The sequence below is a fragment of the Humulus lupulus genome, chromosome 8 (genome assembly GCF_963169125.1).
Source record: "Humulus lupulus chromosome 8, drHumLupu1.1, whole genome shotgun sequence".
NCBI classification, from domain to species: Eukaryota; Viridiplantae; Streptophyta; class Magnoliopsida; order Rosales; family Cannabaceae; genus Humulus; species Humulus lupulus.
This window is the reverse complement of record NC_084800.1, coordinates 176,715,092-176,729,079: the sequence shown is the minus strand read 5'-3', so window position 1 is coordinate 176,729,079 and position 13,988 is coordinate 176,715,092. Positions and strand designations below refer to the sequence as shown.

Below are 13,988 nucleotides of genomic sequence, written 5' to 3'. Positions count from 1 at the left end.
CCATGTAGAATATGAGAATTTTTTTCATTTCTCTATTTTCAACCACTATATTCATTCATAATTTCTTGTGTAATTACAACATAGTTCACACAGAATCAACAGGCAGATAAAATCAATTAAACTCAATATGTTCCAAATCTAAAAATTACAAGATCAAAATATACACTTGCAATAACTATGTAAGTGCTAACTAAAAACTAGAATTAGTATATTTTTTAATTTTAATGTGGACAAATGATACATCTTTTATGATTATCATAACAAAAGAAACAAGTGCATCTGAATCATTCTGTGCCTGTGAGTTACTGGAATATATAGTAGAATCAAATGGTAGACAATAAACCAAAGTAAAAAAAAAGGTGCATTTAGCATGTTTTCTGATTAAAATTTTTGAGATTATATTACTGTTTTAGAATTTTAACACTGAAATCAAAGATACACATTAAAATTGTTGTCTTCTCACTAATTCTAATTCAAGCGCACCAAGGCAATTGTCAAGAATCAGATTCTGAACCTGAATCGGATTCTGAACCTGAATCAGATTCCTGGTGCAATTCAAACGGTCTATTTCTGTTTGTATTGGCTTCAAGTGGAGGTAGTACATCGTCCTCATCACAACTCGATTCAAGATCATTATCTTCTTGTTGCGAAGTCTCTCCCTCTCGACTTCCATTAGAATCATCCAAAACTGTTTCTTTGAAGACTTCTGCCCTGCATTGAGTGGTAAAAGCAAAAGAAAGGAACAAAACATTAATATGAAATGGCATTGGAAAAGGGATATGAAAAGCTTAATGGAAATTTGCTACTATGACTGCTTATTTAATCAGATTACTCTTTACTTTTATAGTGAGTGGTACAACAAGGACAGCCCATCGGTAGATTCAATTTTGAAACAGTTTGATTCAATAAGTCCATGTATACTGATCAAGAAGAGTGGTAACTGGTACAAAAAGACTAGTAAATAAAAATAAATAACAATCTTCAAGAAGAGATAGTATGTTTCTTAAGTTCAGATTTTTCCATACCCAGCAGGGGGCATTAAGCTTGAAAAATTCCTACTATTATTTACACACAAAAGGGTCGTATTCTCCAATTTAAAAGTTAGCATCAAAAGCTGAAGAAAGGAACACTACCTTGAAGCCAGTCTATCAGTGATATGTTAATACAAAATAGATAATGAGAAGAAACCTTATTCCATTCAATGTGACTATGCATTATTACAGACCTTAGTATGTCAAGTTCAGATTTTGACTAGGGGTGGCAAACAATCAATAGGTACAAAGCATTATTTTTGTTGAACAGAAAAATTGGTAGAGGGTGGCCAACAAAATTATGTCAACAAAAGAAAACGAAACAAAAAATTATGATCATTCACAACACTGTACGTGCAAAGAGAAAACATACCATTTCGGTGACTTCCGAAGAGCACACACTTGTTCATAGAAGAGAACTTTAGAAACAATGCATGTCACCTTGCTGCCAGATTCAAGAGCCTTCACCTTCCCACTGTCATCAACCACAACAAAACTACCTGTATTTTGAAAACATTTAGTTTATATTGTATTTTAGTGCTTTATAGCAACTCATGGAAAAATCAACCAATTTCGAAAGACCATAAATAATACAAAATTGTGAATCATTCCAAGCCCAATTTCAACTACCTTCCAGTTTTCTACTTGTAATAATAATAATTATTATTATAGTAAACAGAGAGACATTACTAGTTTTGATAACAGTAAAAATACATTACCAGCAATACCAAGATGAAAAGAAGAAAATATTGTTCCAAAAACTCATAAACCAAAGTTACCCAACCATGTAATTAAAAAACCCCCAAAAGCAAATTAAATGTTGTACCTAATAGATAAGAATTTTTCTTACTCTCTAAGAGGACTGTTAAGGCACTCCCTCACAAAAACCTTAAAACCTACCTAGCCTGGAAGAACCACCGTTAGTCTCTTTCTCTCCCTGGCACAATGTTTATATGAGAGAGACTGAATTCTGGCTTACAATTTACTCAATTACATAAGGTATTTCAACACATAAAAAGAAATTTTCCTTGAAATTATTCTCAAGAACTGAAAACACACACACACACACACCTTGCTTTATCCACATGCTCTTTTGAAACTTAGCTGGAAATAGGGCCAATGATTTCTTCGCAAATGCTAAAAGCACCTTAATTATTAAACCTTACTTTCTATTAAACGGGCTCCAAACATAAATCACTTGAAAAGTCTAGCTTAAATTTTATATTACCTTGTCTTGTTTTGTTTTTCCCCAGTTTATATGGTAAAAAAAAAGAAGAGAATTTTAAATTGCAAAATACAATCAACCATCAAGTGATTTATATTTTTTGACTTTGAGCTGTTTTCAGATTCCAAGCCTAAGAAAAGAAATTATCTTTCATATCATGGAAAAATATGTAGCATCAGTTAAGACTCAAGAAACTATATCCAATCTTCCTCGGTCAATAGAATATTAGAAATTTGGGTCTTATTTCAAATCTTTTTACTTGAAAAAAATTCGTAAAATAATAAGAGACATGAACAGACTTACTTCTTTGGGAATGCTGAAGTAACAATCTTCTCTGGGGTCATTTCCAACTCCTAAATTGAAAACACATGCTTTAGAATGTGTATTCAATTTATGCTATAAAAGTGCAACATCAGAAAAGGCAGTAGTACAGTATATGTTTGGAAATTTCCAAGGTTATATTTTGGATTTCACTTGATAATTAAGTTTGACAATTATCTCTATAAAAAATATATGGAGTAAAAAGATTATGAGTTTCTCAACAACAATTTAGACTTACAAGTATTCCACCACAACAATTTAATGGGGAGCTATGTTGACATTTTAGTATGGCTCTAAACCAAAAACAGTAGATTATGATCAAAACTGACATTATAAATTTATAATGATCAAAGAGAAGAAAAAGTATACATGGCAGGGGAATCAAGGAAAACAAATATTTTATTACACCAAACAAAACACAAGTGATTCTCAAGAACTAGCAATAGTTTTTCCAAAGGATTCAACCATGTTAAAAGAAAAACAAAATTTGGAAAAGAAAAAAAAAACAAAAGAAGAAACAAACAAATTACCCTCTTTCTTTAAATGAATACTCTTTCACTCTCTTAGCTTTTTCAATTTCAGTAGCAGCTGCACCATACGGCTATCCCTGCACATAACCTAACAACAAAAGTTCCAAGCCTCAACTCATGATTTCAATTAATGAGAGAAATTAAATATGTTAAAAACTAAGACTTCTTTAGATATACGCTATATTTAATTGTCAAGATGTTAATACACATACATCTCTCTCCCATCCCAAAAAAAAAGTTTTATACTCTTTAGAATCTTTAACATCATAAGTGCGAACCAATGACCCAAACAGACCCAATCAAACCCAATGCCACAAAGTTTTCATTCTTCTATCAAAAATCCAAAGAAAAAAACAAGAGAAAAGAAACAACCCTAGACCAACTAAACCCTAACCTTCCAATCGAACCAAGAAAGAAATTAAACCTCAAAACTCAATACAAACTAGAAAGGAAAATAAATAAAATTGTACTCACCTTGACTTTTTGTGTGATAAGAATTCGGACCCAAAGATCTTTTAGGTTTAGGGTTTTAAACTTTGAACTCTTTAAATCTACAACAAAAAAATTAAATAATAGGTCAAAAGAACATTGAAACACATATAAATCATACTTTTACAGATCAAAATTGAAAAATAACGGGTTGAAATTACATTTCTCAGATCGCCGTCCACGGAGCAATGGAGGAGATTGTGCACGAAAGGGAGAGAGAAGGGGAGCCGAGGGAGAAGGCCTGAAATGGCAGAGAAGTCGCCCAGGAATAAAGGTTCGCTGAGGGAGAAGGAGCAGTTCGCCGGTCGGAATTTGCAGAGAAGTCACTGAGGGAAATGGCTTAAGATGGCAGAGAAGCGTGTGATGGAAGATGCACAATTGAGAAAGTCGTGAGGGACTGCAGATGCAGATTTGGGCTTGTTTATGGGCCATCTCTTTTTGTTTATTTAAAAAAAAAATTTGACTTTGGCAAGCCCAATTTCGTAGTGGTGAAAGGCTCCAAAATTAGTTCATGTGCGAGGAAATACATAATATATACCTTTGTGTAACTAAATATATGAAAAATATGTGTATTGCACTTGTAACTTTTACTTACACATGGTGATATTATGTGTAAGGACTTCTATATTTATTTACACATAATTAAGTGTACCACATCATCAAAATATATAAATATTTTTTTTACTTACACATATATGTGTTGCTATAATTTTGTGTATAAAAATTTCTACTTGGACATATTTATTCTTACAAATACTCATAGTATGTGCAGGCAAATCTATATCTACTTAATTACACATAATTAAGTGTAAGTAAAAGTTTAAATTGTCACATCATCTAAAATATGTAAGCATATTATTACTTACACATATATGTAGTTAAAATTTCGTACATATAAATTTTTCTTACACATGCCCATATTATGTGTAAGAAACACTATATTTAGTTACGCATAATTAAGTTTAAGTAACAATATATTTTTCTACATCATCAAACATATATATGCTCTTTATTACTTACACATATATGTATAGCTGAAATTTTGTACATGTAACTTTTACTTACACATCTGTGTCCTTGTACATGCTCATAGTATGTGTCAACAAATCTATATTTATTTACACATAATTAAGTGCAAGTAATAAAAGTATAATTTGACACATCATCAAACACTTTATTACTTACACATATATGTGTAGCTATAATTCCATACATGTAACTTTTACTTTCACATATTTATCTTTACAAATGCTCATATTATGTGTAAGCAAATCTATATGTACTTACATATAATTAAGTGTAAGAAAATTTTTAAATTATTACCACGTCAACAAAAATTATAAATATTTTATTACCTACACATATATGTGTAGCTAAAATTTTGAATTTGTAATTTTTACTTACACATATGTGTCAGTAAATATATATTTACTTACATAACTAAGTGTAAGCAATAATTTTATTTGACATGTCATTAAAATTATGAAAAATATTTTACTTACACATATATGTGTAGCTAAATGTAGTGTTTACTTACACATAATTATTTTGACATATATTAAAATTATGTGTAAGAAAATATATATTTACTTACACATAATTATGTGTAACTAAGAAATGTGTAGGTAAAGACATTATTTTTTTGTAGTGAGTTTAAGAAAAATAACACCCATAAATACTTTTATTATACTACCTTTAACAAAAAATATATTTTTTGAAAAATTATTAATCCATATGATACTTGTTTAATTATATGATCAATTATGTAATGAATTTAATTTTTTGGGAGAATTAAAATTATTATTCTGCCAATTTAATTTATACATATATTTTGAACACAATTTTACTAGTGAATATCATAATTTTCAACGACTAGTTATAATAGTAACATAATATTTAATTTTTTAATCTTAGCTATATAGTGATTAAATAATTAGTTGGTGAAAGTGTAATACACATTTTTTAGCAACTAAATGATTTTAGTCACCTAAAATGAGGATTCACGCCACAAAACAGTTTGGCGCCAATGTTTCCCTCACTAAGAAGATATGTAGTCGCTAAAAATAACAAACAATGACTAAAAATTTAGTCGCCAATGCTTTTGGTACCAATAAAATTTTATCTTACAACCAAATCTTCTCGCTACTAAATATTAGTCGCAAAAACCAACTTTTAGTGACTAATTAAATTTAGTCGCTAAAATCCTGGTCGCTAAAAGTGAAGTTTTTTGTAGTGATCATTGCTGAATTTTTAATGAAAGAAATCTTCTTTTATTAAATATATAATAAGTTATTCAATTAGAAATTAATATTACAAAAAAGTATTAAAAATTTAAACAATTATTTGAATAACTCAAATAAAAACAAAATTCATTATTTAACTAGTAGCTATTGTGTGTTGCAAATTATTAATTAATACTTTTTTATGAATATATTTACATAAAATATATTAAATTATATTAAAAAATACAAATTAAATTAGTACTTGATTAGAAAATTTGTATTGCATTAGACAACAATTTGAGTAGAAATGTTGTCTCATGTTAAAAATAGGCATGTTACGTCAATCTCATTCGAACTGTCATTTCATGTGAGTTTTAATTTGCATGGCACAACAGTTTGTGAGCAACTGTTGTGTCATGTATATTTTTAACATAACACGACAGTTCTACTACAAACGTCATCTCATGTATGTCGTCTAAGTACAATTTTGTAGTAGTGTATGGAATTGACTTATGAGTCAAGAACGATATTAGCATTCTGACCGCAGGCCAAAATGATTAGATCTAATCAACATGAGCATGAAATGCTTGACCGACCTATTGGTCGAAGAAAAACTAAAGCGTTTGGCTAGCCTAAGGCTAGTTACTCAAAGCCAGTGCTAAAAGGCTCAGGTGACTGACATGTCACATGGCTTAGGGTGCAGGACCCCAGAGAGACTTATTAGTCATCTATTCAGGGTGCAGTTCCCAAGAGAGACTTATTAGTCATCTATTTAGGGCGCACTTCCCTAGAGAGACTTATTATTCATCTACGCAGGGTGCATGACTCTATAAACATTTATTTGTACTTGCCTACATGCTTGAATAGGGTTATTACTCCTAGGAATGCTTATTATGATTTGGTAACATGTTATTGTTTGCTTATTGGCATGTTTGAGTTTTCTTGCTGAGCTTTTGCTCACGGGTGCTATGTGGTGAAGGTAAATTTAAAAGAAAGCTGGACCATCCTTGAGTTGGAGATCTTAGATGACGATGTGTACATATGCGGCTGCTCGACCACCAGGGCCGAGAGTTTAAAGAGGCACTAGGGTTAAACCCTATTTTGTTGCTTAGGTCGGCTGGTTGTAACTCTTTTATTGTAATTAACCTTTAAAATGTATTTTGGGCTCCCAGTGTATACAGTAAACGTTTTAGTGAAATATTGTTGTCGATGCTAAAACTACGAGCTTGCAAAAGACCCCCACCTCGTATCTCTCAAAATATAAACCTGGGATGGAAGCAACCAAACCCGTCCCTACCCCTTGCACCTCGCGAGGGTTGTGGCGTCGTATCAAGGGTAGCGCCTCGAGAGAGAAGGATGCACCTCGCGAGAGGAGTGCCTCGCGCCTCAGAGGGCGCTTCACGAGAGAGGCATATCGCACCCTAGGAAATGCCTCGCGAGAGAGGCGTCTCACGCTCCAGGAAGTGCCGGATGGTTCCGGATGCGAGGTTGTCCCCGCGACACCCTTGGCGCGCGGCGTGGTTCCGGATACGAGGCTGTCCCTTGTGAGGCCCATACAGTGCGAGACGAGGTGTGCTTGATGGCCCCGCGACACCCTTGGCATGCAATGCATTTCCGGATATGAGACTGTCCCTCACGAGGCCTATAAGGTGCGAGACGGGGCATGCGTGATGGCCCCGCGACACCCTTGGCACGCGGCGTGGTTCCAGATACGAGGCTGTCCATCACGAGGCCCATAAGGTGCGAGACGGGGCGTGAGTGATGTCCCCGCAACACCCTTGGCACGCGGTGCGGTTCCGGATGCAAGGCTGTAATGCCCCAACTCCAGGGACCGTTACGGTGTGCCTTGCAAATAGTGCTAAACTTGCTAATCGAGTCATTTGGCCAAAATCGTGTAACTAAGTATGATTAGCGGTTTAGGGATTAAAAACTTTGGTTAAGATGTAATATTTCACTAGAACGTTTAATATATACATTGGGATCCCAAAAATATATTTTCAGAGTCTGTTATAGAAAAGTATTTACAATAGGCCGTTCTAAGCGGCAAAATAGGGTTCAACCCTAGTTCCTCTTTAAACCTCGGCCGTGGCGAATGAGCAGCTGCATATGTACACGTCATCACCTAAGCTCTCCAACTCAAGGATGGTCCAGCTTCCTTTTGCCTTTACCTGCACCACATAGCACCCGTGAGCCGAAGCCCAGCAATAAAACACAATATAACATGATATAATATCAACAGTGATTGTATTGATTATTCAGGACCAACAGTTCAAACAAATAGGTGACTAACACAAGAGTCACAAATGTAGGGTCAGCACCCTTTAGCCATGTGACGATAGGACCACCAGGCCTTAACTGGTAGGTTGTCCTTTCATAAGTTCGATCAGGACAGGTGCTTGGCGAATGGTCACCAACATAACCTTCCTCCCGACTCTAGAGTCGTAACTATGGACAGCATCCCCTAGCCATGTGACAAACAGTCACCGGGGCCATATGTCCTGGCTAAACATCTGGTCTTAGACCAGGCAAGCGCTTATAGTTTTCATTGACTTCCAGTCGGTCTAGCATTAATACCCCACATATGAGTCATTTAATGCCGACCTCGATTAGATCTAATCTTCATTTGGCCCGGCGTTCACAACGCTCTGCCATTTCTAACTTTTGGGTCAGTGAAACACGACCAGTGCTCAGCCCGTTGTGAACTTAACTAATAAGTCACAGCTTCACAGATGGATCTGACACCATTGCTGATTCTGACTAGTAAGTCAGCGCCATACACAGGTAAGCCATGCCACCAAACATATATCACATGTCCAATATCCATAAACAAGGCATTCAACATGCTTACTTAATAGGTACTAGTACAATTAGGACCATGCACAACACAGAGGCTCAAGCTCTGAACGATATCATACCTAGTATACAAAGCATGTCCCAATCACATGTTTCTCATGCATCACATGCATCATACTTAACAATCCAACATGCATCAATAGTAGACATGCATGTCACGTTTAATAATCAACCAACATGCATCAAGAATAACCATGCATGTCACATATACACAGGGTGCAGTTTTCTTACCTCAGATTCGAGCTAGAATGATTTAAAGAACGACCCTTGAGAACGATCAACTTTTAGTCCTTTAGCGGTCACCTAGTCATAACCAAATATAAGATACCATCAATAAAAATGATCAACATAAGTTCCTAAACCAATATCTAGCCTCCGGGACATCATTCCCCACTTAACCGGGTACTAGGTTCAACCCCGAGGCCTAAGGCTTGAATCCCCAAAGTAAAAACACCATTCTGGCCAAAAAGCCACTAAGGGCCGCGGCGCGCCCCCCAGACAGAGGCAACCCTCTCTGCCAGATGCCATGAGCCGCGGCTCATTACCCTGTTCAGCCCAAAAACTCAATACGCCCAGCAAACCTCCCCTGCGTTTTCCCTTGGAACCAAGCCTTCAAACTAGCTCCAAACCTCCTCCAAACACTCAATTCAACCTCTAAACATTACCTATAACTCACCCTCATCAAAACCCAAGCTAAGCTTCAATCAAAACATCCATAAATCCAAACTACCATCAAGAAATCATAAGCTGAAAAACTAAAAGAAAAATAGAGTATATACCAGAAACTTATGGCTGAACTCATCTCAAACTCGATTTTGAATCCCCTTAAATGGCTGAATCAAGTTCCCTAGCTTCCACCTTTGATCTCCTAGCTTAACTCCTCAATTTGGGCTCTCAAAATTCAAAGAAAGAATGAAGGGAAAAACTTGTACGGGAGAGAAAGGAAGAGATGAGGATGAGGCTCTGTTTTGTTCTGTTTTCCACAGCCTTCTAAAACTCAAAGGCTGATATAAATCCTTAAGGTCAAAAGACCATAATGCCCCTAAGCCAAATAAATCCCTCAAAAGGCTTCCGAGGGTAAAACCATCCTTTCCCGCCTATCCCGTTAATTATAATTAACGCTCTCCAATTCCCGCTATCCTCAATATTCTCAAACGCCAATAAATTATATCCCATTACCCTTTAATTCCCGGTAATGCTCTAATCATTAAAATGACCCCGAGACTCACCCCGAGCCCCGAACCTTAACTCGTTATGACTAGACCGAACACTTACATCTCATGATCGTCTCATGCCGAATAGCTCAAACCAATCCACCTTATAATATGGCTATATTAATTAATCACAACCATGCACCCAAAATACACAATCACGCCCTCAACGGCCAAATTACCAAAATGCCCTCATAATTAACATATGTACCCATATGCATGCATTCACCATCATATAATAATATAATTCACGTAAACATGCATATAATCATTAAATACCATAATAAATCAATTATGGCCCTCCCGGCCTCCTAATCAAGGTCCTAAACCTTATTAGGAAATTTGGGGCATTACAAAGGCTGTCCCACGCGAGGCCCGCAAGGTGCGAGATGGGGCGTGCATGATGGCCCCGCGTCATCCTTGGCGCGCGGCGCGGTTCCGAATGCGAAGCTCTCCCTCGCAAAGTTCGAAAGGTGTGGGGTGTCTCGCGCCCCAGGAGGTACCTTGCGAGAGAGGTGTCTCGCGCTCCAGGAGGTGCCTCGAGAGAGAGACGTCTCGCGCCCCAGGAAGTGCCTCACGAATGAGACGTCTCGCGTATAAGCATCTACACCTCGACCTCAAGCCTAAAACATCCCATGAAACTTCTCACACCTTGCACCCCTTAACAAACTAGCAAGGCCATCATTTCTTCAGCCTCTTTGAAATAGGAGCCTCGCTGACGAGGCCCAACCCTAATTTTTAGGGTAGGTGTCACCAGCAAAGCTTACCTCCCATATGTATCCTTTCCAGTCAATAAGTAATCTGATACTTAGAAAGACATAAAGAGGCTAGATCAACACGCACATCTTCGAAAGGTGAAAACATCCACTAGGTGCAGGGTACACGTATAGGTATGGAATGTACGTACCAATCAAGAGGTGTCTAGATACATGGACTACACCCACACCAAATAAGTAGTGGAGGTACGACCTAGTACCAAAGCAGGAGTACTTTTACAAACCCCTGACACGTACTGAAGCTGACCACCACTCTTCCAACACCACAACCACCCGCACCACTATGCCTGGTGCCACTTCTCTGACACTCATACTAAATAAGTAGTGGAGGCATCCCCACAGACCCTGACTATGTACCAGAGCCGACACCACGACCTTCTGCACCGCTACTACCTGTGCCACCACCCTAACGATGTACCCATGTACCATATGGTCCCCCGGGACCACAATGTATCATGAGCCATTAAAGCTTCACTATAAATTGATCCAGACCCCTCAAATAAGGGGGTTGGAAAATTCTTGTAAGGTCAGATTAATCTAAGAACAAAATACGAGTTTTCTTTTTATTTCCTACTTGCAATTTTCCTTCAAGTTTCTATAAGTTCATTTGTGTTCATTAGATATTGATTGAAGTTTTTGAGTTTTCCATCTATATTTCGTTGACGAGTTCTTACCGTCAACAGTTTGGCGCCATCTGTGGGAAGGATAAGTGCCAAGCCACTGTTCTTCCATTAATTCTGGTAGGAAAAAATGCCAAGACGTTCTAAATGACTGAGAGAGCCACGAGAGGTGAAGGTCCACCTTGACGGAGATCAGCTGAAAGCCTCCATGAAGAATCCTCCTCCACCCAAAAATGTGGATGCCCTAAAGGAGCCTGAGGTTCACGAAGATGAAAGGGAGGCCTCATCCCCGGGCATCCCACCTGATGAGAATCGTCTAAGGTTAGTAGCCGCCCCTGCGAGAGATGCCGGCGAGTTCCTGCCCCCAAGGCCGCCACAGGTGCCGAACTCCAGCCGGCAAGATCCGGGCCCATCGACGTGCAGGCCTGACAAGCATCCCTGAGTCCATTTCGTGAGCTCGAGTTCTAGATCCGATTTTACGAAGAGGAGATACGCGAACTACACCGTAAGAACCAAAGGATGTAAGCCACCTTAGAGAACATGCAAGAGGTGTTGAATGGCCTGCTACAAGGGAAATAAAACATATCTCTCCCTAGGAAAAAAGAGAAAGTTCAAGAGGGGGTAGAAACCACAATCCCAGTGGACGATGGGAGGACTCGACTCTCCACCAGTAATACCCCCCGGTCAAAGCAGCGTGAATGTCCCGGACCACCGAAGCAGCCCCAGAGGCCAGAGCAGAAGAACAACGCTGACCCTCGCAACGAAGTCAAAATCACTTCAAAGAAAACACCCTCAGACTTACGGGAAGAGCTCAACAAGAAAAGGCGGATAAAAGGAATACACCTCCTATGGCACCCCGGGAAGACAAAGGAAAGGGATGCGCTAAACCGTCCACGTTGAGAGACTCCTTGAACAAGAGGAGACAAGACCTAGACACAGAAATGAGGAGCCTCCGGAGAAAGATAATCACCGCATCTGGGGGACAAGTCGTCGATGACGAGTTCGACCATGAATCACCCTTCACTAAGGAAATCCAAGCCATCCGGCTCCCAACCAACTTCAAGGAGCCTCATATGACCCCATATGAAGGAAATACGGATCCCAAGTACCATCTGGACGCATTTAACGACCTGATGAAATTAAGGGGAATTAGTAGCGGGGCTAGATGCCATTGCTTTGCTGTCACGTTGAAAGGACCTACGTACAAATGGTTCAAAAGATTCCGGCCATGGTCCATCTAGTCTTGGCAGCAATTTTCTGATGAATTTCTCCAGCAACATCACGCCATGCATGATTACACAATGCCAGGCACCAGCATCGCTAACGTGAAGCAGGGAGAAAGCGAGAGTCTAAAGAGCTATATCCAAAGATTCAATATGGAGGCAGCCAAAGTAGGGAGCTTGACCTGTAGGGAGTTAAAAATGGCCATCATGGTCAGAGTACGCCCGAGAAGTAAGTTATGGGATAACATGCTTAAGAGAGAGGTCATAGATTTGGACGATTTCTACAAGCGGGCACAAAAATATGTTCGTGTAGAGGATGGTCATAAGAGCCTTAAGGCCGGAAAAGACCGGTCCCAACCAAAACCCTCAATCCGGGAAAGCCAAAGCAGTACAAAGAAGAATAGGGTCTATGAAGGGACAAGAGATTATCATCCTCGGAAGCCCCAGCGCACTGATGAGTGCAGGCAAGGCCCCTACACCTTTTATACTGACCTCACCCATGCTAAGGAACATATCTTCGTCATGAATGAAAACCAGGTCCCTTTCAGAAGGCCCCCGCCAATGAAAAAAGATCGATCAAAAGAGACCCCAGTAAATACTGCCAATATCATAAAGATATCGGCCACACCACCGCAGAATGCACCCATTTGAAAATAGAAATCGAAGAGCTTATATGCTGGGACATTTTGGCAGATACGTCCGCAAAGAGAACCAAAGACCAGAAGAAGGAGCATCCTCGCCATGGGCACGAGAGGTAGCCCCAGAGGTACAAGGGGAAGTTAAGACCATCTTCAAAGGGCCAGGATTTGGAGGCGAATCAAGGAAGGGGCAAGACAAATATGCGAGGGAGGCCAGATGAAGTCCACCACCATGTGTCTTAAGTTTGGAGCAACGCCACCCGAAGAGTTTAAGGGTGAGAATGACTCGATAACCTTCACCAAAGAAGACACATGGGGTGTACATTTCCCCCATAATGACCCCTTGGTGTTGACTGTCTAGCTTGCAAACATGGGGGTGCATCGAGTCTTGGTGGATAATGGAAGCTCTGTGGACATCTTATATCGCCTAGCTTTGGAGAAAATGGGACTAAACATTCGGCACCTAAAGTCTTGCAATATCTCCCTGTATGGATTTACAAGAGATTCAATATAGCCCCTGGGGGCAATTGAGTTGGCCCTCACCATGGGAGAACAACCCAGACAGACCACCATAATGGAAAACTTTTTCATGGTAGATTGTGCCTCAGCCTTCAATGCGGTATTAGGGAGACCCTCCCTAAGAGAGTTGAAGGCGATAACTTTTGTGTACCACTTAGCTATGAAACTCCCAACCCCGGGGGAATAACAAGCGTTAAAGGAGAGCAGAAGGAAGCGAGGGAATGTTATAACACATCCCTCTGCACGGCCATAAAGCCATCATTGCCTATGGCAATGGTTGTGCATGAAGACGCAAACCCGGACGAGTTGGAGCCGCTAGTCGCGGAGGAA

At 39.0% G+C, this 13,988-nt stretch overlaps 1 long non-coding RNA gene across 2 annotated transcripts; it reads right to left on the bottom strand.

Annotated features, from left to right (window-relative positions):
* Positions 1 to 522: 522 nt before the first annotated feature.
* Positions 523 to 2,760, bottom strand: LOC133794764 (uncharacterized). 2 transcript variants are annotated; one of them, XR_009875311.1, is made up of 3 exons: positions 2,560 to 2,760; positions 1,405 to 1,531; positions 523 to 706 (listed from the first exon to the last, which is right to left on the bottom strand). It is a non-coding gene; the product is annotated as an uncharacterized LOC133794764 (long non-coding RNA). The 2 variants fall into 2 exon arrangements; XR_009875312.1 differs by lacking the exon at positions 2,560 to 2,760 and adding an exon at positions 2,103 to 2,162.
* Between the last annotated feature and the right edge of the window lie 11,228 nt (positions 2,761 to 13,988).